This window comes from Adiantum capillus-veneris, chromosome 15 (genome assembly GCF_014529385.1).
Source record: "Adiantum capillus-veneris isolate H3 chromosome 15, ASM1452938v2, whole genome shotgun sequence".
Taxonomy (NCBI): Eukaryota; Viridiplantae; Streptophyta; class Polypodiopsida; order Polypodiales; family Pteridaceae; genus Adiantum; species Adiantum capillus-veneris.
In genome coordinates, this window is record NC_140945.1 from 117,934,843 (window position 1) to 117,955,949 (window position 21,107).

General features: G+C 44.7%; 1 pseudogene across 1 annotated transcript; it reads right to left on the reverse strand.

Moving 5' to 3' along the window:
• Positions 1 to 3,105: 3,105 nt before the first annotated feature.
• On the reverse strand, positions 3,106 to 19,227 carry LOC147441355 (protein TORNADO 1-like; annotated as a pseudogene). The gene is made up of 10 exons (XR_015184315.1): positions 18,683 to 19,227; positions 18,039 to 18,101; positions 16,893 to 17,902; positions 16,541 to 16,812; positions 15,220 to 16,381; positions 14,987 to 15,141; positions 13,588 to 13,740; positions 13,306 to 13,448; positions 3,413 to 3,746; positions 3,106 to 3,307 (listed from the first exon to the last, which is right to left on the reverse strand). The product of XR_015184315.1 is annotated as a protein TORNADO 1-like (transcript).
• Positions 19,228 to 21,107: the final 1,880 nt, after the last annotated feature.

Here is a 21,107-nt window from a genome sequence, read left to right on the forward strand (position 1 = left end):
CTTTTGACACTAATCATTTTTATTGTAAACATGCATTGTCATGCAAATTGATTTGATGCAAAGTAATTTGTAAAGGCGACAATTATTAGTCCCATGGCTCAAGTTTCATCTATTTTAGAGTCTTTTTTAATGTTTAGTGATTTTATTGAGTTTTTAATTATTTTTTTAAAGTTTAAGTACTATATAAGTCAAAACTCACAACTTAAAGTTTATTTCTTGTTTGCACATTTTAGAAGATCCTCTCAAGCCCAAACATACACACACTCATATCTTGCACAACATGGACAATACACAAGAGCACACCACCACGCACAACGATGACACCACTGTCATTGACAACACTACAAATCTGCAACCAGTACCTCATACATAATCTACCGCTTCAAATCCACAGCCTCAACCACAAGAACCAGCTCCAAACACCCAACTGCTCCCCTAACCTTCAGCTACAGAGGATCAAAACACCATGCGACATATTTTTGGTGATCTCCAACCACTACAGCATGCGAATCGCACACCTCTACCAGAGCTCGGACCATTTGCAAGTATTAACAGACCAACACAGGAAATAGGACCTGGAGCTCATGCAACGGCAGCAACTGAAGATCAAGCAACGACAGCAATTGGAGATCAAGCAACAGAAACACCTGAAGATTAAGTAACTGCAACTATGCCGCGAAAATCACCCCCGCGAATCAAACAAAAGGTGATCAAAGTAATACTCGGTGATCATGTTTCAATAGCACGAGATGCCAAGAGGAGGAAGAGAATGAGAGAGTTAGAAAAGAAAGAGGCAGCAGATAGAAAAGCACAGAAATTGTATGAAGAACAAAGAAGGCAGAGAGAGCAGGAAGAATGACAGAGAGCCGAGGCTGAGAGAGCCCACTTGGCTAATTTACAAGCACGATCAAAGGCCAAGAAGAGAGCGGAAGAGGATAGGGCTCAGGCCGCCCAACAAGCAAAGGCTGGGAGCTCCAGACCTTCAAAAATTCCTTAGAGAGCAAAACAATGTGCGAAAAAGAAAAAAGACAAGCTCACACTTGAAGAGCAACAAGCCCAAGAAGAGAGGAGGAAGAAGTACAAAAATGACCCTCCTCAATGGGCCAAACAAGCGGCTCCTCCACCACCGCCAACAGCGCAGAAGAAAAGGCGATGAAAGCTTGGAACAGTTGCTCTACGTGAGATCTACAAATATCAAAAGAGCACGGAGCCAATAATACCAAAGGCAGCTTTTTCTCGAGTGGTAAGAGAAATTATGGACGAATATTCAGATTCAGTTACACGTATCCAGCGTACAGCTCTTTTGGCTTTAGAGAATCTCGCTGAGGACATTTTGGTGCAGTGTTCCCAGATGGTGTATCTTGTATGTTGCATGTCAAAAACACGATTAGGAATCGACACGCCCAAGCGAACCTGGGTTCGTGCGACCGCAACAAGCAAAAAAAAAATCTTGTGATTCTTGTGGTTCTTTCCTTGAGTGATACAGAACACTGCCAAAGCTCTGATACCAATGTTAAGTGCAACGAAATGAATGTCGTTTTTCTCAAGATGAGTGATCCATATTTACTCAAGGTTCCTTTTAGTTCTTATGGAAGGGAGAGCCTTCCGTTCTTAATGGAGAGTGCTATGATCACAAACAAAGTGAGTGGACATTGTGCGTGCAAGTGTATGAGACTGAGGGAAAGAGAGAAGAGAGATACGACACCCGAGAGGTTGTAAAACCCTCCTCCGAAGGCCCCACTCTCGTCGGCGAGAGTGGTCTCCTTATTGATTGCACAAAGTGGTACAATGATGATGCAATTTGGGACTATGCCGATGACGACGACGGTGATGATGACGATGACTTTAGGGCTGAAATCTATGGTCTTCTAATTGCTGAAATCTGCAAATCTTGGAGGCTGTTTTTGTTGGCTGAAAATGACTGTTTTGGCTGCGTTTTTTAGGGCTGAAAATGGGGTGTATCTGCAACCAACTAGGGCTGAATCTGCTGTTGTTCTTCACTGCTGAAAGCGTTGACTTTCTACTGCCAAAGGGACCGAAACCAAAACGCTGGCTGTTCTTCTAGCGTTAGTGAAAAACACTGGGCTATCTGAGTGCTGGCGATCATGAAATGATGCAAAGCTGTAGGATACTGTGGCGATCATAGAAGGCTGAAAAACGCCAAGTAATGGGAGTGTCTAGCGATGGTGAAGACCCAAACTGAAAACGCTAGACTCGTGGAGAGGAAAACGCCAGGCTTGGGGGGTACTGTGGATTCTTGCTGAGAAGATGCTTGTTGAGCATGTGCTCCTGCTGCCTCTTCTGCCATTGAGTGCTAATTTGGGTTTGCTTATATATTAACTTACCCAATTTGCCCTACTCAGTTCCCAACAAAAGTCACTTAATAATAAGTGAAAAATGTCAAAAATAGGCTAAAGTCACTTGAAAATTTTCCAAGCTGACTCTGATGGAATCTGATGTAAATGCTTATGCTTATGTTGTGTGCAACCAGAGGATATGAATCTACATTAAGTGACTGGGCATGCACGGTCTACGAATAGACTCACAAAAGTGCTAGATCACTTCTAATCTAGACTGACTGGACTTGACGGAAACCCTGTTATGGTGTGGCTTGTCCATGGACACATAGGGTTGGATGTGTCACATGACATTACAGGAGGTTTCTGGTCGGCCTTTTCCTTTGATTTTCCCTTCTCCATGCCCTCAAGCACAAGAAATACTTGAACCATGTCCCAAGACATGAATTGGGTGCCTATGCACCCCATGCTCAAGTCTATGAGGTCATCCTCATCCTCTGTCCTATAGTCCCGCTCAGTAAGCCCTTTTATAAACCTCAACAAGCGATAGCGAAAGTTTTTTTTGGCCGCATAGAATTGTTTGATCGCACTTCCCCCTTTGCAAATCCACATTGTTGGTGTCCTGTGAACACTCTACAGTCGAAAGATAATTACGAACACATGAAGGGACATAAACCAAGTTAGGGAAGCTTTATGGGAACCATAGGTGCACTCCATTTGCTGAATACACATCTGCCTCGATTCTCCTTTTGGTTGCTGTGATCAAGACACTATCAGACTTAGGTCATTCCATACTCTGCAAGGTTGGTGGATGAACCGAAGAAAGATTACCATACCTAGTTTGCCTAGGCGTTACATAAGTATAGTTATAAAAAAAATGTCCCTTGAGACAAGCCCCGCGGATGGACAACCCCCATAGAGCAGCTTGCCAAGGTCAACATGGATGGCCTCATAAGTTCCTGTGAAAGACTCTATTGGCTCCCACTCTACAAAATCGGATGGGAATACATCTGCAAACATGAACAAGCAATGAAAGCCTTATAGACATCAAAGTAAAATATACAACAGAAGTACAAAATATACAATCTAAAAACTTGACAAAGGAGTGAAATTACAGTTTGCAGGAAACCTCAATGGAGCCATTGTTGTCTCTAGCTTCAGTTGTGAAGCAACATACACATGTTGCACCTTTGCAAGACGCTTGCCGTCATGGGTTTGCTTGAACTCCATGATCCTTCCCTTCCAATGGTGTGCTTGAGAAGCCATGTGTCTCCTTGAGACCTTATGTGCACCTCTTGAGTTGGGTTGCATTGTCACCCACATCAATCGTTTGAACTCCATCGTCACCCAACATCCACTGTCGTCTTGTACATTGCTGCATGAAATGGAGTCAATGACACTCCTAGGTCGTTGAGTACCTGATGATGCCATGGAGAATAGTGGCACAACCTGCAAACAAACACTTATGATTAGAGATTGCACATCCATGTTCTCAGTTGTATAGAGCAAGATTCTTGATGGTACATCAAACGAAGGATGCCACTTACTGCTATACTGCTCCACCTGCTTGTTGGCTTAATAGGAAAGATAATGTTGCAAAGCTTGAGAGGAAAGTAGATCCTCTCTAGAGAGCACAATGAAGAAGGAGTAGGAAACTTGTCGAGGAAAGAAAGAGGGATGATCTAGCAGAAGAATATGTAGCAGATCTTCAGCTTCAGGTAGAGGTGTTTAGTGAGGCTCATGGAGAAATGGAGAACTTCAGCTTGAGAAGAGTGCAGTAAGCTTGAGGAGGGAAAGGAGGTTCAAACTTCTGTTGCAGAGCTTTTGGGAGGGAAAACTGAAAGGAAGGAAAGAGAAGCAACTCTTACAAGGTGAAGTGAAGAGAAGTGAGAGATGGTACAGTAGAGAGAGAGAGAGAGAGAGAGAGAGAGAGAGAGAGAGAGAGAGAATGATCAACACGTTTTTGGAGGGACCCCTTTTTAGGAGAGAGAGAGGGGGAGAAATTGATAGCCACTAGAGAGAGAAAGTATTGGTTTTTACTCAACTATTTAGAGAAAAGTTTATTTTTTTGAATTTATAAGAGATTTTCTCTTTGTATTTTATAAAAGAGCACAAGATTGACCACTTACTTTTAGGACCTGCCATACCCACCATTTCAGTCCACATGGCATCCACCCATTTGCCCCTTCCATAATCTCCGTTTTAATCCCATGGCAAATAAAGAGACCCCCTTAGACCCCATTCCCTTCCTAATGAAGAGTCGAGGCCACGTCCGCTTGCTCGGTGATGAGAAAGGGACAGCATTTCATAACCAGGATGAGGTGGCTAGTCTGATACTCAGCTATCTTAATCAAATCATTGGACGACCAGAGATCAAGTCCCAAGAAGTGGAATTACTTCAGAGTGTCAAGAAGAACATTCCCCACTCAGAAGCTAATTTCTTGGAAAGGGCATTTTTCGAAGATGAATGTTCACTAGCATTACGAGCCCTTGGCAAGGAAAAGTCCCCTGGTTGGGATGGGATGACGGTAGAATTCTATAGAGAATTTTGGGACAATCTCAAGGTCCCAATCACAAGGTTGGCCAATAAAGCCATTTTCGAAGGGTCGTTGGAGATAAATGTAAAGAGAGGGCTTATCAAACCCATCCCCAAACAGATCTGTTGTTCTCAACTGAAACAATGGTGCCCTATAACGATGATGTTGGTGGCCTACAAAATTATTGCTAAAGTTGTAGGCCTCAGATTAGTCCCCTTACTAACCAAGATCGTCTCTCCCCATTAGCATGGGTTCATCAAAGGAAGGTCCATTTACGATAACATCTTGGCAGCAATGGTGGGCATCGAGTACGCAACTGTCACGAAGCAAGTGTGTGTTGTTACAATTGCACCTGGATAAGGCTTATGACAGAATAACATGGACATATATAGAAGCCGTCATGGAAGCTTTGGGCTTTGGGCCACGCCTATGTCGTCTGGTAAGTGTACTGGGAGCTGGAAGCCAATCAGAGCTCCTATTCAACGATAGAATTGTGGGCTCTTTTGAGGTCAAAAGGTCTATTAAGCAGGAATGCCCTCTGACCCCCCTGCTTTTCGCCATAGGATCACATCCTTTAATCACGACGCTCGAAGCTAGTGTGGAACGAGGGGAGTTGCACGGCTTGGATTTGCCAGAAAATAGCCAACTCCTAGCAAAACTTTTTGCAGACAATTCTCTACTCTTCTTGAAGGCATGCCCCCAGGTCATCAGGAAAGATCTGGAGATTGTACAAATATTCTCAGTAGCTTCGGGGTCCCAATGTAATATACAGAAGTCAAGGCTGATCTCCCTATCGGAAAATGACTCATTTGACCCTTCTGACTGGTCAGGGGAGATTGTCACAAAAGGGAATATCTTCAGACATTTGGGAGCCCCCTTGGGGGTGGACGTAACTCACAAGCAAAGATTTGAGTGGGTGCTTGAAAAAATCAAAACAAAAATGAGTAGGTGGCAGTATGCTCTTCTCCCATTCCTAAGCCGGATAAAAGTGATAAATGCCTTTATGATTCCTTATATTGCCTTCACTAGCCCGCCTCTCAAGATGGCTAAGTGTCACTAGAAAGAGTTCTTAAAACTAGTGAAAAGGTTTTTATGGAAAAACAACACAAAATCCTCCAGGCCATGGCAATGGGCCCGTTGGGAATCAGTTGCTCGATTGGGGAATCAAGGAGGCCTCGGAATTCTGGACCTTGTGGCCCATGCAGAAGCTTGCTGTGCCAAATTTGTTGTTTCCTTGGCTAAACAGGATCAAGTTTGGGCTGTCATGATCAAAGATATGATAGAAGCAGCTCAACTTGGCTCGAAAGGTGGAAACTGGAGAGGGATGGAGGTTCATGACAAGTTGTTAGCCCCGACGTGGACTACCCTAAGACTAGGGGGCAGCTCAAGAGAATTGATAAGAAAATGCAGAGCAACAGGAGTCTTAAAGTGGGGGGGAAAAACTAGGTACTTCAAGAACTCATTTTGCATTGGCCCCCCTGGCTTTCCAAAGTTGTAGATCCGCCACAAATTCCCTATTGGATAGAGACAGCCAGGAAGCTGAATAATAAGGGTTTGAATCGACTGGGGCACTTCTGGGATAGTGACAACAAGAGTTGGAAAATCATTGATCTTCTCATTACCCAGTACCAACTGAATAGCTTGGAGGTCTTGCTGGTCCACAAAGTGAGGAAAGAGCTTGACAATATAATAATGCCTATCTATGATTCGGAGTTTGACTGGAACGCCTGGAAATGGCCTGGAAGCAGTCTCTTAGGGAAATCCCATCCTAAAGACATTTACCATACAATGATGCATAAGAAGAATTGGTCTAGTCCCCTTAACAAGATATGGAAAAAACAATGGCCGGAGGAAAGGTGGGAGCAAGTAATAAAGAACATCTGGAAGCCAAAGGTTCCGCAACACGTGAAGGTATTTTTATGGAAGGTAATTTGGGGTGCTCTACCGACGGGGGTGAAGACTTAGGAAAGAGGGATTGGGTCAGATCGATGCTTGGGGTGCAAGTTGGCTAGTGAAGATCTGGCCCACCTCTTCATGGATTTCCCAACTATCAAAGGCCTCGCAGGAAAAATATGCAAGTGGGTCCAAAGAACATGGAAAATTGGTTTTTACAAGAATGATCTATTCCTTGGAGGGAAGAATTCAGGTGGTTCAACCATCCTCATCAGCACTCAAATCGTCAGGTACTTCTTCTTGCATAATGTATGGCAGACAAGGAACGGCCGTGTGTTTGAAGGAGGTCTTGAGGTGGCAAGCTTCGCAGAAATTATACAAGAAAGCAAAGTGCTAATTAGGACGCTCGGACGCAAGCAACACTCGGAGGATTGGTCTAGGACTACTTGTGCCTTGTTGTCAGTAGAGGGTATGCCTAGGATGGGGAAAAATCTTGGCTATCGGTAATTAAAAGATCTCAGAAGAACATGATAATGGACCTTATGTATCAAGGATAAGGAGGCGAGTTGGTTGGGATGGCTGGCGATGTAATTATGGTCCCTGGATGATGTCATGGCTCAACACGAGCATGACAAGACCTTGTAATTTTTTCGGTTGATTAATATAATTCACTCACAATTGTGAGTTTTGCTATAAAAAAAATTGTAGCCTAAGTAGGAAGTACCCGATTACATTAAATCATAAATAATAGGAATCAAAGAAAGAAGAAGAAGAGAGTTTTAACGTCGTAAGAAACTATCCCAGGCGACCTTAAAGATCAAATAACCAATCTATCAAGCAACGATGGTCCTAAGAACAAGGCTGCGGGTAGACGAGGAGATGCACAGGACTGAGGACGGTGGTCGTGTGCACGAGGCTACGGGTAGACGAGGGGATGCGCGAGGAGATGAGCAAGACTGAGGCGGAGGTGATGCACAGAGAGGTGGACTTGCGAGCGCTTTTTTGTGGTGTCTGGCGCTACCAATCCGCAACAGCTTAGTCTGGCTGCTTGCTTGGTTACGGGAGACAAGCTGATAGAATACATAGCAATTGTGATGGGTTCGACTCTGCCTTGTCCCTTTTATGTCACGTCAAAAGCGGAATCAAGAGGTACGAGAGCCTTCGCCCGAGTGGTAAGAAACGGAATCAAGAAGAATCTTGGAAGTAATTGAATAAAGTTGTTAGATGCAGCGGAATGAATGTTTGAACTTTGCTCGAGATGAGTGCTCCGAACTGTGCTCAAGGTTCCTTTTTACTTACGGAAGGAAGAGCATTCCGTTCCTTTAGTGAGAAAGTGCAATGGACACAAACAAAGTGGACACTATGAATGGAAGTGCATGAGACTGAAGAGAATACGACACCAGAGACGTTGTAAAACACTCCTCCGAAGGCCCCACTCTCTATCGCGAGAGCCATCTACTTATGATTGCACAAATCTCTACAATGCTTGGACTTGCCGACGATGTCGACGACGACGAGATGGCTGAAATCTGAAAACTCTAAGGGTTGAAATCTGCAAATCTTTATCTGCTGAATTTTGACTCTATGTCGATGATGACGTTGCAACGACGACGCGTTGAAAACGCAGATGCTAAAATCTACGTTTTCCGGGCTGAAACTGCAAACTTCCATGGATCTGACCGTGTGGCGAGGATCTGCTGCGGGAAGGTGAGATCTGCGAGGTTTGGGAGTTCTACTGAAGAGTCTGACTGCTGAAAACTGAAAACGCTGGTCTATGGGCTAGTTCCCTCGCGGTAGATCTGCAAAACGTTGAAATGCCTGGCAAATGCAAAAACGCTAGGGCTGAAAATCTGACTTGCGATGGAAATTTGCTAACGCTAGGACTGTTCTACTGTCGTTGTGCAAATCTGCTAACGCTAGGAGTCTTCTGCTTCTTGCTATCGCCAAGTTGTTGCCAATGCAAAAATGTTGGCTGATCTGGTCCAAAAACGCCAGCCTTCTGCTGTGGTGCAAAAACGCTAGGCCTCTTGGGGGTTCTACTGAGAAGCTGTCTGTTGAACGTGTGCTCCTGCTACCTCTTCTACCCAAAAGCGCTAGCGCTAGGTTTCTATTTATACAAACTTAGTAAATTTTCCCTATGTACTTTCCAACAAAAGTCACTTAAAAATAATAAGTTAAAAAACGTCAAAAATAGGGAAAATAGGTCTATGCATTGTAAAAATGCTACTGATGGGATCTGACTGGAATCTGATGGTCATGCTGTGTGCAACTAGAGGATATGCATCTACACTAAGTGTCTGGACATGCACGATCTGTGAACAGACTCACAAAAATACCAGATCACTTCCTATTCTAGACTGACTGAACTGACGAAACCCTTGTTATAAAGTAGCTTGTCCACAGACACATAGGGTTGGATGTGTCACGTGACATCCCCTCCTTTTCAAAGTGAGGTACTGGTACCAAACTGTATGGCGTCGAGGGAGATCGCCAATAGTATCCAGAATCCTAGAAGGGACTCTTCGCCGGTCCACTTTGATGTGTGGGTGGTGCGGTACTTGAACTTCATAAAGGTCTGCAACGCTTGCTTCCTTGGGCCGCGCCGAAAGCGAGACAAAGTCTTCTGAGGCTCCTTCAATGGTTCAACTGCATCTAGAGTCATGCTTCTTTCTTCTTCAAGAATCTCCATGGCTGAAAATTCTTGAAACCACTTCCAACACAAAAACATGAACATACCTATTCCATATAAAGTGACTGGAAAAAATCTCGTCTTCTTTAAAGACTGTGCATGCAATGTAGATGAGCAAAGAGACGGAGTGCCAAACCGTTCACCACACATACGCAAACAATGAGATCGAATCTTGTCTTTTTTATCTAAATCAATCAACTGTGGCAATTCACAACAGAAATGCCCATGCTTGGTGCTCGTGCTCTTTCTACGACCGTGTCGTGCCAAGGAAGAGACATGGAATGTGACTCCCTTGAATGCATACTTTTCAGCTTTTCATGAATAATCTGCATACATATGTGCTCATTCATGAGTGAAACGTGCTCAACGTAAAATATGTCATGCCTAGGAAAAGGGATCACATAAAGACGCTGATGAAAATACAGGAAACGATCACGAATGAAACACTCGAACAATGCATGCTGACTAATCATGCGAACACATAGTACTTCCTGTAAGGGTTCTTTGGACCTAGGCTCGAGAGCCAAGATCGGTTCTTCCGAATGTATCGAATCTTCTATTGGAGGTTCTATAGACCTCAACTTGAAAGACAAGATCGGTTCTTCGTGAATGATCGAATCCGCAATGAGGTTAGCTCATTCATGAGTAAAACGTGCTCAACGTACAATATGTCATGCCTAGGAAAAGGGATCACATAAAGACGCTGACGAAAATACAGGAAACGATCACGAATGAAACACTCGAACAATGCGTGCTGACTAATCATGCCAACACATAGTACTTCCTGTAAGGGTTCTTTGGACCTAAGCTCGAGAGCCAAGATCGGTTCTTCCGAATGTATCGAATCTTCTATTGGGGGTTCTATAGACCTCAACTCGAAAGCCAAGATCGGTTCTTCGTGAATGATCGAATCTGCAATGAGGTTAGCTGCACTAGAGAAAGTATCAACTAACACATCATCCTTGTGAACACTCACATCATCTTCATGCAAATCATCATGCTTGCGAGAAATCCCATCTTGATCATCATGCAAATCATCATGCTTGGGAGAAATCACATCTTGATCATCATGTGAATCCTGTGTGTCATACTTTGGAGAAAAAGAGAATGAGAGTCTCCTTTTCCCGAATCTCTTGCATCTGCACCTGCACCTGAGAAAAGAGTCGCATCAAGGCGGCCTTCCTTTCGTTGTGCTCACGCTCTATGGCTGCCATTCTTTCTTCGTTTTCACGGGCTATGGCTGCCATTCTTTCTTCGTGTTCGCGGGCTATTTCTGCATCTCTTTCTTGGTGTTCGTGCTCCATTTCGGCTCTTCTTTCATTGTGCTTGCGATCCATTTCTGCTCTGCTTTCTTCGCGTTCTAACTTCTTGTCCATAAACAATTGCTTCAACTCCTCCATAGGAGTTAGTGCAATCCTTGGCGTAGATGGGGAAAGGGGAGGGTCGGAAAAACCTCCTAGTAGGGAAAATTCTTCTTCGCCTCTCTCATGCTCATCACTTCCAAGCGAAGTATCCATTCGGCTTCGAGTGATGACGATCCACTGAAGTCGGGGGTTCTTGTGGTCTTTGGTTCTTAAGTTCACGAGGAACTTGGGTTCGTGGGGATATTGGTTCTTGGGATTCTTGAGGGTCTTGGTTCTTGAGGTTCTTGAGTTCTTGAGGTTCTTCTTTCGCTTGCAATCTGCGTTAGAGAAGGATCTTCTCTTCACCCGAGTTTAGCTCTTTTCCGCGGGCGCACCCCTTGGCGGCCTTGCGCTCACACCAATGTTGCTTTTTCCCACCTCACGTCGAGTGGCCGGCCGCTAAGTGCACGGTCCGCTCTCAATGAGCGAAAAGAGGCACAAGGGAAGGTTGAAAAAACCCTTCTTTCTTGGGTTTCCTGTCATTCTTCAAAAACACGATTAGGAATTGACACGCCCAAGTGAACTTGGGTTACGTGCGACCGCAACAAGCAAAAAAAAATTATGTGGTTCTTGTGGTTCTTTCCTTGAGTGATATAGAACACTGCCAAAGCTCTGATACCAAAGTTAGATGTAGCGGAATGAATGTTTGAACTTTGCTCAAGATGAGTGCTCCGAACTGTGTTCAAGTTTCCTTTTTACTTACGGAAGAGAGAGCCTTCCGTTCCTTTAGTGAGAGAGTGCAATGGACACAAACAAAGTGAATGGAAGTGCATGAGAATGAGAGATAGAGAAGAGAATACAACACTAGAGACGTTGTAAAACCCTCCTCCGAAGGCCCCACTCTCTATGGTGAGAGCGGTCTACTTATGATTGCACAAATCTCTACAATGCTTGGACTTGCCGACGATGTCGACGACGATGAGGACGACGACGAGACGATTGAAATCTGAAAACTCTAAGGGCTGAAATCTGCAAATCTTTATCTGTTGAATTCTGACTCTATGTCGGTGACGACGATGCGACGACGACGCGCTGAAAACGCAGATGCTGAAATCTGCGTTTTCCGGGCTGAAACTGCACACTTCGATGGATCTGACCGTGCGGGGAGGATCTACTGTGGGAAGGTGAGATCTACGAAGTTTGGGAGTTCTACGACGGAGTCTGACTGCTGAAAACTGAAAACGCTGGTCTATGGGCTGTTTTCGTCACGGTAGATCTGCAAAACGCTGAAATGCCTGGCAGATGCAAAAATGTTGGGGCTGAAAATTTGACTTGCGGTGGAAATCTGCCAATGCTAGGGTTGATCTGCTGTCGTTGTGCAAATCTGCTAACGCTAGGAGTCTTCTGCTTCTTGTTGTCGCCAAGTTGTTGCCAATGCAAAAACGTTGGCTGATCTGGTCCAAAAACGCAAACCTTCTGCTGTGATGCAAAAACGCTAGGTCTCTTGGGGGTTCTGCTGAGAAGTTATCTATTGAGCGTGTGCTCCTGCTACCTCTTCTGCCAGAAAGTGCTAGCGCTAGGTTTCTATTTATACAAACTTAGTAAATTTGCCCTACCTACTTTCCAACAAAAGTCACTTAAAAATAATAAGTGAAAAATGTCAAAAATAGGAAAAATAGGTCTATGCACTGTAAAAATGCTACTGATGGGATCTGACTGGGATCTGATGGTCATGCTCTGTGCAACCAGAGGATATGCATCTACACTAAGTGTCTCGACATGCACGGTCTGCGAACAGACTCACAAAAGTACCATATCACTTCCTATTCTAAACTGACTGGACTGACGGAACCCTTGTTATGAAGTAGCTTGTCCACAGACACATAGGGTTGGATGTGTCACGTAACAAAAGCAATGAACTTTCCAGTAAGTAGGGGGTACCCATTGGAATAAATTCAAAAAATAGTGAGTATCTCATCGAGATACTTGGCTGGAAAGCAGAGCGTGGACGAAGGTGTTGAAAGTGAAGGAACTAGGCGATGTGTTGTTTGGGCAAAGGCAGCATACGTGTAGGTAGGTCACAAACGTCGCAGGAGCTGACAAGAGGTGGGCGTAGGTTGTTGATATGGCGGGGGCTTTATGGGCCTTTTTTTTTTGAGATATGAAAGTGATGTGTACAACGTCGTGGGCGCTCGTCATCGTGGTGTAGCCTAGCGCTCATTGAGTTCAATTCCTTCGATATGAAAGTGATGTGTACAACATCATGGACGCTCGTCATCGTGGTGTAGCCTGGCGCTCGTTGAATTCAATTCCTTCGCTGTCTGGGTTCGAATACAGTGAGCCTGCTATTTTGTGTCCTTAAATAGAAGCTCTCGGTGAAATAGTGCAAGCTACACTATTAACAGCGCTCTTGAACGGATTCGCCTGCAGTGTTAATCAGCCTGGTTCAGACGATAGCAGTCGTGCGTTGTCCATGCATTCATAAATCGATTGAGCTAAAAATAAGTCTTGCATTCCTTCCCAAAAAAAAACCGCATTGAACCCACCATCAGGTACTTTTCAGCGCCATTTGTAGGCGAGAAGGCTCAACCAACATGAGTCGAACTCGCATGTTTGCATAAAACTCCGTCTCTTGCGAACCGACAGGATGGAGGCAAGTAAAACTCTCCGATGTTGTCCACCGATTCGTCTGAGCCCAACCAAATACGTTAATCATCTCAGGGATTTTTTTAGCGCTATTTTTTATTTTAAATAAATTGGGGATACTAGAGAGAGAGAGAGAGAGAGAGAGAGAGAGAGAGAGAGAGAGAGAGAGAGAGAGAGAAAACCTTGGCTGCCCCGATTGCCCTCATCCTTGTTGCCCGCATCGCCCTCTCCCACATTGCCCATAGCCTCTGTCCTCATCATTGCATGCACCATAGCTGCTCGTGTATGGGCGTGCACGTACGCGCGCACACACACAGAGTAGCAGCTCCCCTTGTCTGGCCTACATCAATCACAGTTTCCAGATCAGCATTACTCCAGCCACCTGTAGGGAGCATGGTTTCCTCTGCCTTGCAAGCATTCTCCAAAACTTAGACGTTTCAAATGCATATAAATATACACATGAATGAGACATTTCCAATGTCTAGTTGAAGACCTAAAACATGGCCGCCCTCACAGTTTCCTAGCTTAATCTTTCAACCAACAAGAAGGGTACATCCCTTTGTATCATGTACTGCAGAATCTGCAATATATTCACAACCCATGACAGAGAAAATACCGTCTCCTAACTCGCTCTTCTGAGGATGTCAATCCTCTCTTCTCTTAACAAGGGCTTCACATAGCTCTATCCATCATACCCTTACAATCCAAGGTGCTACGTTAAGACCTCGAGTCTCTTTTGTCCCTGCTTCAAGTCTCAAAGGCCTTTGCTCTTCCTTGAGAGACCAGTCAATTGTCAGATGGTCAATGGACGAAGAGATCCAATACAGCCTTGCAAAGTGCTAAATCATATAAAAGCTACTACAAAGCCAGGGGTTTAAACAGGGAAGATATGACCACTGCCAATCTCAATTGACATCCTTATGCAGGCTTGTTGCGGGCTCTCTTCTCTTCTGAATAAAGTGGGTCCTCTTCCCTTGAAAATCAAACATTACATAAGCTATGGCATGGAGTTCATGGAATGGACTCCAGTTCTTTGAACAAAATATGATAGGGGAGAGAATGTGTGGAGTATAGCTCCTTCAGCAAGAAAGTCTACCAATAACTGCACCATCCAAGAAACACCACGCCCTAAGCTAAAAGAGGGGGAGTTGCACTAAGGAATTCATCCCATCAAGCCAAGCATGTCCATGAGTTAAATCTAAATGTTGGATCTAACACTTCCTGTCAAAGTGGCCAAACTCTAATTGTTGGATAAGAAGTAGATGAAAATCAACCGGGGAAGGAGAACATACAAGGCCTATACATCCATTCGCACAATGATTGCCCTTTGACTCACACTATCCTTACAACCAATGCCCATGATAAGAGACACACAATACTCTTTCTAAAAGCATTAAATTTCAGGTCTTTATTATCAAGCTCTCCTTCCTTCAGAAGGTTTTGGGTTCAAGTAACTCTGAGGAAAAAAGGCTATACTACATCAACAACCTTAAGATCACCATGTGAACTAAAAGGTCTATCAGCCATCATTAAACATAAAATCACACTATCTGAGTTTGACTCATGGCGGTCAAGGTTCACCTTCTGGGCAGTGCTTGTCACACACCCATGCAACTGCTGAATCAGCATATCGGATACGACTGAGCCTGAAATGTTCATAGATCAGCTTACTCGTTGTGCAACCGCAAGCAGAGAGGACTTTAAAAAGCCAGTGCTGGATGCTGCTTAAATCGATCCTGCAGCATGGTAACATTTTCACCCTTGAAATAAGTTCTCAACACAGTACTTTGAATCCAAAAGGTTGAAATAAGTACCTAGAGGAAGGATTCCCAACATCTGTGAAACCAGAGAATGGTTGTGAAGGGCCGAACTCTGGAGCATCTACAATATTTGCGAGTACTTCAGTGAAGTCAGGAATGAGATCATTACAGCCAACAGCCACATGGGCAGCAATCTTGGTTGCTGCATATGCAACCTTTAAGAATCCATGGATGTAAGGTAGACCACTCTTGACAAGCCCTTCATCGAGTGTTGTTATGCTTATGCCGCTCTGCCCATTCACCAAGTGGGCTCGTTCATTATGGCATTCGCACAGAAGCTCCAGACGCAACTTGTGAAGACCAGGAACCATTCTGCATACCACTCTGCGCACACGCCCCTCCTCTTCTGTCAAAACAAACATCCTTGGGAGCTTGCCTGCTTCTCCCTCCTTTGCAAAAGTGACCAGCTCATACAGTCTCAGCAGTACAGCACCACGCAGGTCTTCAACTTGCTGAGACAGCCGCTTCATGCCCGCCTTTCCCTCCTTTACATCCTTTCTTATTTCACGAGTCACTGCATAGTTGGCCTCCATCAAGTGGAACAAGGCTTTTATCTGCTTCTGGGATTCGGTGGTACCAAACTCGGGCCTCTTTTGCTTGCTGCTTTTCTTTTCAACAGATAGATCCAGGACATCTTTTGCAGTTTCTTTCAAGCTATTCATGTATGCTTCGATAATCTTGACGACTTCGGCTTCCCCCAACAGCATCACCACATTATCGTCTGCCAAGGGCTCCGTCTGCCAAGTGTAGATTATTCCATTTGGAGTACCATCAACTAGAAGCTTTGCCCCTTTCTTCTGTATATGTTCCCTCAGATTATCTCTCAAAATCTGTATGGGAACGGCTTGTCTTTGGCTTCATCCACAAGTCCTCTGATACAGGCTGGCTGTATCACAAAATGTGTGAGGTCAACTCCCGGAATTCCTCTGGGATCTGCAAACACCTTCATCATTTCAGCTATCACCTTCTCATGGACCCACTCCAGAGCTTCATCTGACGTGTGCCGAGAGCAAACCAAAATGTCTATAAAGTTTTCTCTTCCTTCCAATGCACAGAACTCCAAGAGAACTCTTGAACCAGCATCGGCAAACGCTAGGACGTCCTGCTCAAGTTCCACATTTACACCTCGAGTGGTGAGCATGTTGTGAAGTGTTACCTGCAAAACTTGAAATTCTTATTGAGAGAGACTTGTTGATCCAACAGCTCTCTCTCTCTCTCTCTCTCTCTCTCTCTCTCTCTCTCTCTCTCTCTCACACACACACACACAGAGTACACACACGCACAAACAGAAAAATAAGATCCTCATGAATTGCACCTGGAGCCGGGGAAAAATTCCTGGGGTAAGGAATGTGCGCTTGGAATCTCACATTCAGTCTCCTCCCCACATGTGATGCGTTGCGATCATTAAGCCTGAGATATTTACCTGGCAAAAGGCTCTCCCTAGCCTTCCCACAAAGACTTGCTGGAAGGAAAATGTCAGAGTCTTTTTGAGTATTATCTCTGGGGCAAGCTAATTGCAAACCGATTAGCAGCTTCACTAGATCGCTTCCAGCAACCTCTATAGATTCCTTGGAGTTGGGTGCATCCCTAAAATGTCAAGGTATAATTATAAATTATCATCTTCATGAACTATATAGGGGGAGACATTAAGAAATTGATACATGTACCTGGTCCTTGAAATCTCCACTTGCTACCCTGTCTCGAGATTATCAACTCCTCCTTTAAAAGCCTCTCCAGGTAATGGGGCGTGAAAAATCCGTTGGAGGAGTGTTGAGTAAATGAGCCAATAGACTTCACATCGAAGTGTAAGATATCTCCCATGATATTTTGGCAGAACCATTTTGTATCCATGACCACAAGCTCAAGGGTTGGCAAAAAAATCCATCCCCAGAACTGTTAAGAGAGCGTGCAACTGCCTCACACATCTCTTCATGAATGCCTAGCTTCTCCTGGGTTAGGCAAAAGAACCTCTCTTTTGTAATCAAAGGAGGGATCTTCCCTTTTCGAGTCCAACATGCAAAGAGGTTCCTTGCCTCATCACAAATACTGAAATCATCAATTGCCACCTCAAGGATAGCTTTTGTGCACTTTAACAGATGAGATCCTAGGATTGACACCTTATTGGGATTCATTGCATTCACCTGAAAGAACCCTTCCATGTCCAAATGGATATAGTCTTCAAACTCCACTCGTAGTGACTCAAAAATAGTATGTAACTCTACTTTCATGTCTGGGAGACCAAGGTCTTCCCTAGTCACAACAACCACCACATTGGGTTTGAGGACATTGGATTTGGGAGTCTTGGAAGCTAAAAACTTAAGCCAATACTTGAAATCGTCCCTGAAGTCGTTCGGGTGCTTCACAACGAATTTACCACCCACTGCATCTCGCAAAAATTCGCCTTGATCATTCATCTTGAAGGGATTCCAGATAAACAAGAACAAAGAGGGAATGGCAAGGTCACCAAGATCAGGAAGCATGCTGTCATGAAAAGAGTGATACTCCAACTGACCAGCCATGTCCCACACTGATATCCTCTGGCGATCTAGCTGGCTTTCAATGATGGTTACCTCAATACCACGCGTTCGATCAGATAATTTGGTACCTTTGAGGCGTGACCATATAGGAAGTGAGCCTTTGCTCCATTTGAAAAGTGACCGAGATATTGAAGTCTTTCCTACAAGACCGCATATGAAATGACAAAACGTGGTCATATGAACAAAGTGAAGTACACAAGGATGTTAAGAAGGAAGCATTGAGCAAGGCATGTCAAGCAAATAGATCCTTGTAGATACTTTGGGTGTGATGAATACCTGAGAGGGGAAGGCCACACAGATAGAGTCGAACGGTGGAACGGGGCACTAGTTTGAAACCCTCTGCCTTGAACAACTTGATTTGATCGGCATGTTCTGCGTTCTTCTTGAGTTGTGCAGCAATTACAGGGTCACCGTCTAGAGGTGGTGTGCCATCAAAGCTTACTTGGTGAAGAGTGCCATGTCGTCTGAGGCCATCAAGCACTGCCTTCAGGGAGTTATCAAGCGACTGATTACTATAGAACTTCTGGGACTGAAGTTCAAGGACTGGTATCCAGATTCATTCAACCTTTTGGTGGAGAGAAAAGACAAGGAAGTTAAGTGAGGGTTATTCTGGATCAAAGCAGAGCAGAAAAGTTTGGTGATAATTTTTAAGAACGAAGGCTGCGTCAGTCCGAAGAGAGTAAAGGAACTGAGGGAAGGGTGAGATGCAAGAGCTGTGGCTGGAGCTTCCCAGGCCAAATTTCCTGGGGAAAGAGTCACGCTCCCAATGAAGAGCGAGTGGAGCTTGGAAGTGCTGGTTTGAAAGGCCTCTTGTGTATCCATCTTCAGCGTACAATACGGATGATTAATCAGGGCTGTTGTTACAAAGAGATGAGTGAAGTTGCACGAGGCGAGTGAAACTTTGCAGAGATCTATTTCACCTGACAAAGCATTAGTGAAAGAGGAGAGGCAGAGAGCGGTAACAGGCGGAATGGTGGCGAGAAGGCGGAGGTTCACGATCTGCTCAAATTGAGCTTGGGAAAGGAAGAAAAACAGAGCATCGACGCCCCATTGGAGACTGGGATCCTCAACCGCATGGATAAGATTAGGTATGACTGCGTCGCCCCCATGAGTTCCCCATGATGAATACCCCCTTGCCCGGATGTAATCCACAGAATCAGGATTCCACCTTAGAGCTGAGAAAATAGTGCGTCCATCCGATCTCAAACTGGGCAAGAATGATGAGCTTAAATCGAGCAGAACTGGTAGCAGTACTACTACGAGAGAGAAGGGAAAAGAAGTCCAGCACAGCGGAGCAGTCATCCTCCCGCTTTAAGGCAGCCATTGACGCAGGTAATCGAAAGTGATGATTTCCTAGTATAGCTATTGCGACCTCTCTTGGATCCATGGAACCTGTACTGTACTTCTGAATCGGCCAGAGAGAGAGAGAGAGAGAGAGAAGGTGCAGGCTTTGCGGCAGGATCTCTACGCGTCAGGAATCAGCCGGCCAGCGAGCCCTTGTGTTCAGTATATTTACAAGAGAGTATATCACAAGAAGTTTTGGACAGATTCTCACAACAATTCCCACATTATGACTTAGGCTGGATACACACTGCCAATGCGGGTGCCCATCACTTTTGATGATGGGCGTTGATGATGGGCGGGCATGCATTACACACTGGCTACATTATTTTATCATAAAGCAAAATCATTTCCTGCAGCTGTGTCCATCGCATTGGTTCGTCGCCTGATTTTGGCTGACCTGGCAAAAGCTCAACCCCCGCCCGAGCTTGAGCAGGGGGTATCGTTTGTCCAAGACCTTGTCCTCTGCCCTTTCTGCTATGCGTATCAGCAAACGCCGCCTAGCCTCCACATTTGCGCGCCCAAGCTTGGGCACGCGGTGTGTAACCAGCCTTACCTCAACATCTTGACCTTTTGTGAGGGAGCCACATCATACCTAGCTAGGTACGATTGGGGGTAGGGGACCGCCAACCCGAGTGGGGGGCCGGTAATCCCCTGCCCACAATCATAACTAGCTAGGTATGCGGTGCCTCCCAAGTAGAAGCTCATGATTTTATGCATTGTATGAAAAACATTGAAAAAGGCTCCCTTTTCCTACATGAGAAAATTTCTAAATCTTCTTGTGGTAGGTCTAGGCACTAGACAATTCACATATAAGAAAAGGGAGCCTTTTTCAGTGTGTTTCATAAAATACACAACATCACGAGCTTCTGTTTGGGAGGCACGGCATACCTAGCTAGGTATGATTGGGGGCAAGGGACCGTCGGCCCACCCAATCGTACCTAGCTAGGTATGTCGTGCCTCTCGAACAGAAGCTCGTGATGTTGAGGTAAGTCATAATGTGGGAATTATTGTGAGAATCTATCCAAAACTTCTTGTGCAAGTTCTCATGAAGAGAAAAGAGGATAGAAATTCCATTTTTGCATATTCCACCACCCATTAGAAAACTCACTATGAATATCTAAGGCCCGTGTCACATACGGGCGCCTCACCATCTCAAAAGGGCATTTTGACCAATCAAAATATGCGCCTCAATTTTAAGCTGTCACACAGAGCGGTGGAAACTCGGGCAACAAACAGACATGGCTTGCCTCTTCATGGTCGCGATAAACTGCAGATCGTCCAAGGCGTCAAGCCCGCCTACGCGTGCACCTTTCGGAGTTGTCCAATGGTTTTCAAGCACAGCCAGCATTGCAATTCTTTTATGAAACTCCCACCATTGCGGTGCTCCACCATTACACTTGCTCGCATTGTGCAATCGACAAGAGACAAACAACACAACTCACAGGTAAACTCTCATCTACTCTTCTCCTCTCTCCTCTCTGTAGTCAATTTTAGGAAGTATGCAGTATTCTATTCCCTTCGTATTATTAGACCTGTTGCACTTCGAATTGTCCTATAACACTAATCATCTGGGAGTACGCTGAATTCTTATGTTCAACATTTAATCCCTGTCATGTTCAGCTCATGATGTTCAACAGAAAATCTGTGTGACGAATGGCAGCACTAGGCATTTTCATTCATGTTCATGCCCATATAGCATTTATGAGTGGCAAGAAGACTTGGGGGTGCTGGATTCTTGGGTTGTGGACAGCTCCACTTCTTCTTCTCCTGACCACTGCAAGGATAGGTTCCTGTTTATTGATCGATCAAGTTTTACCATACACTAACCATACACACAGCTGGGAAAGAATGTTTCTCCTCATAATTTTCTCGGCTTTGGTTAGTGCTTTATTTGTAATGAAGAAAAAATTGATTATGAAGATTGTATGCTTTATATGCTTGGACATCTTCGTAGGCGGCTGATGTTGATGCATGTCATGCGTCGGTTTTAGTGGATTGTGC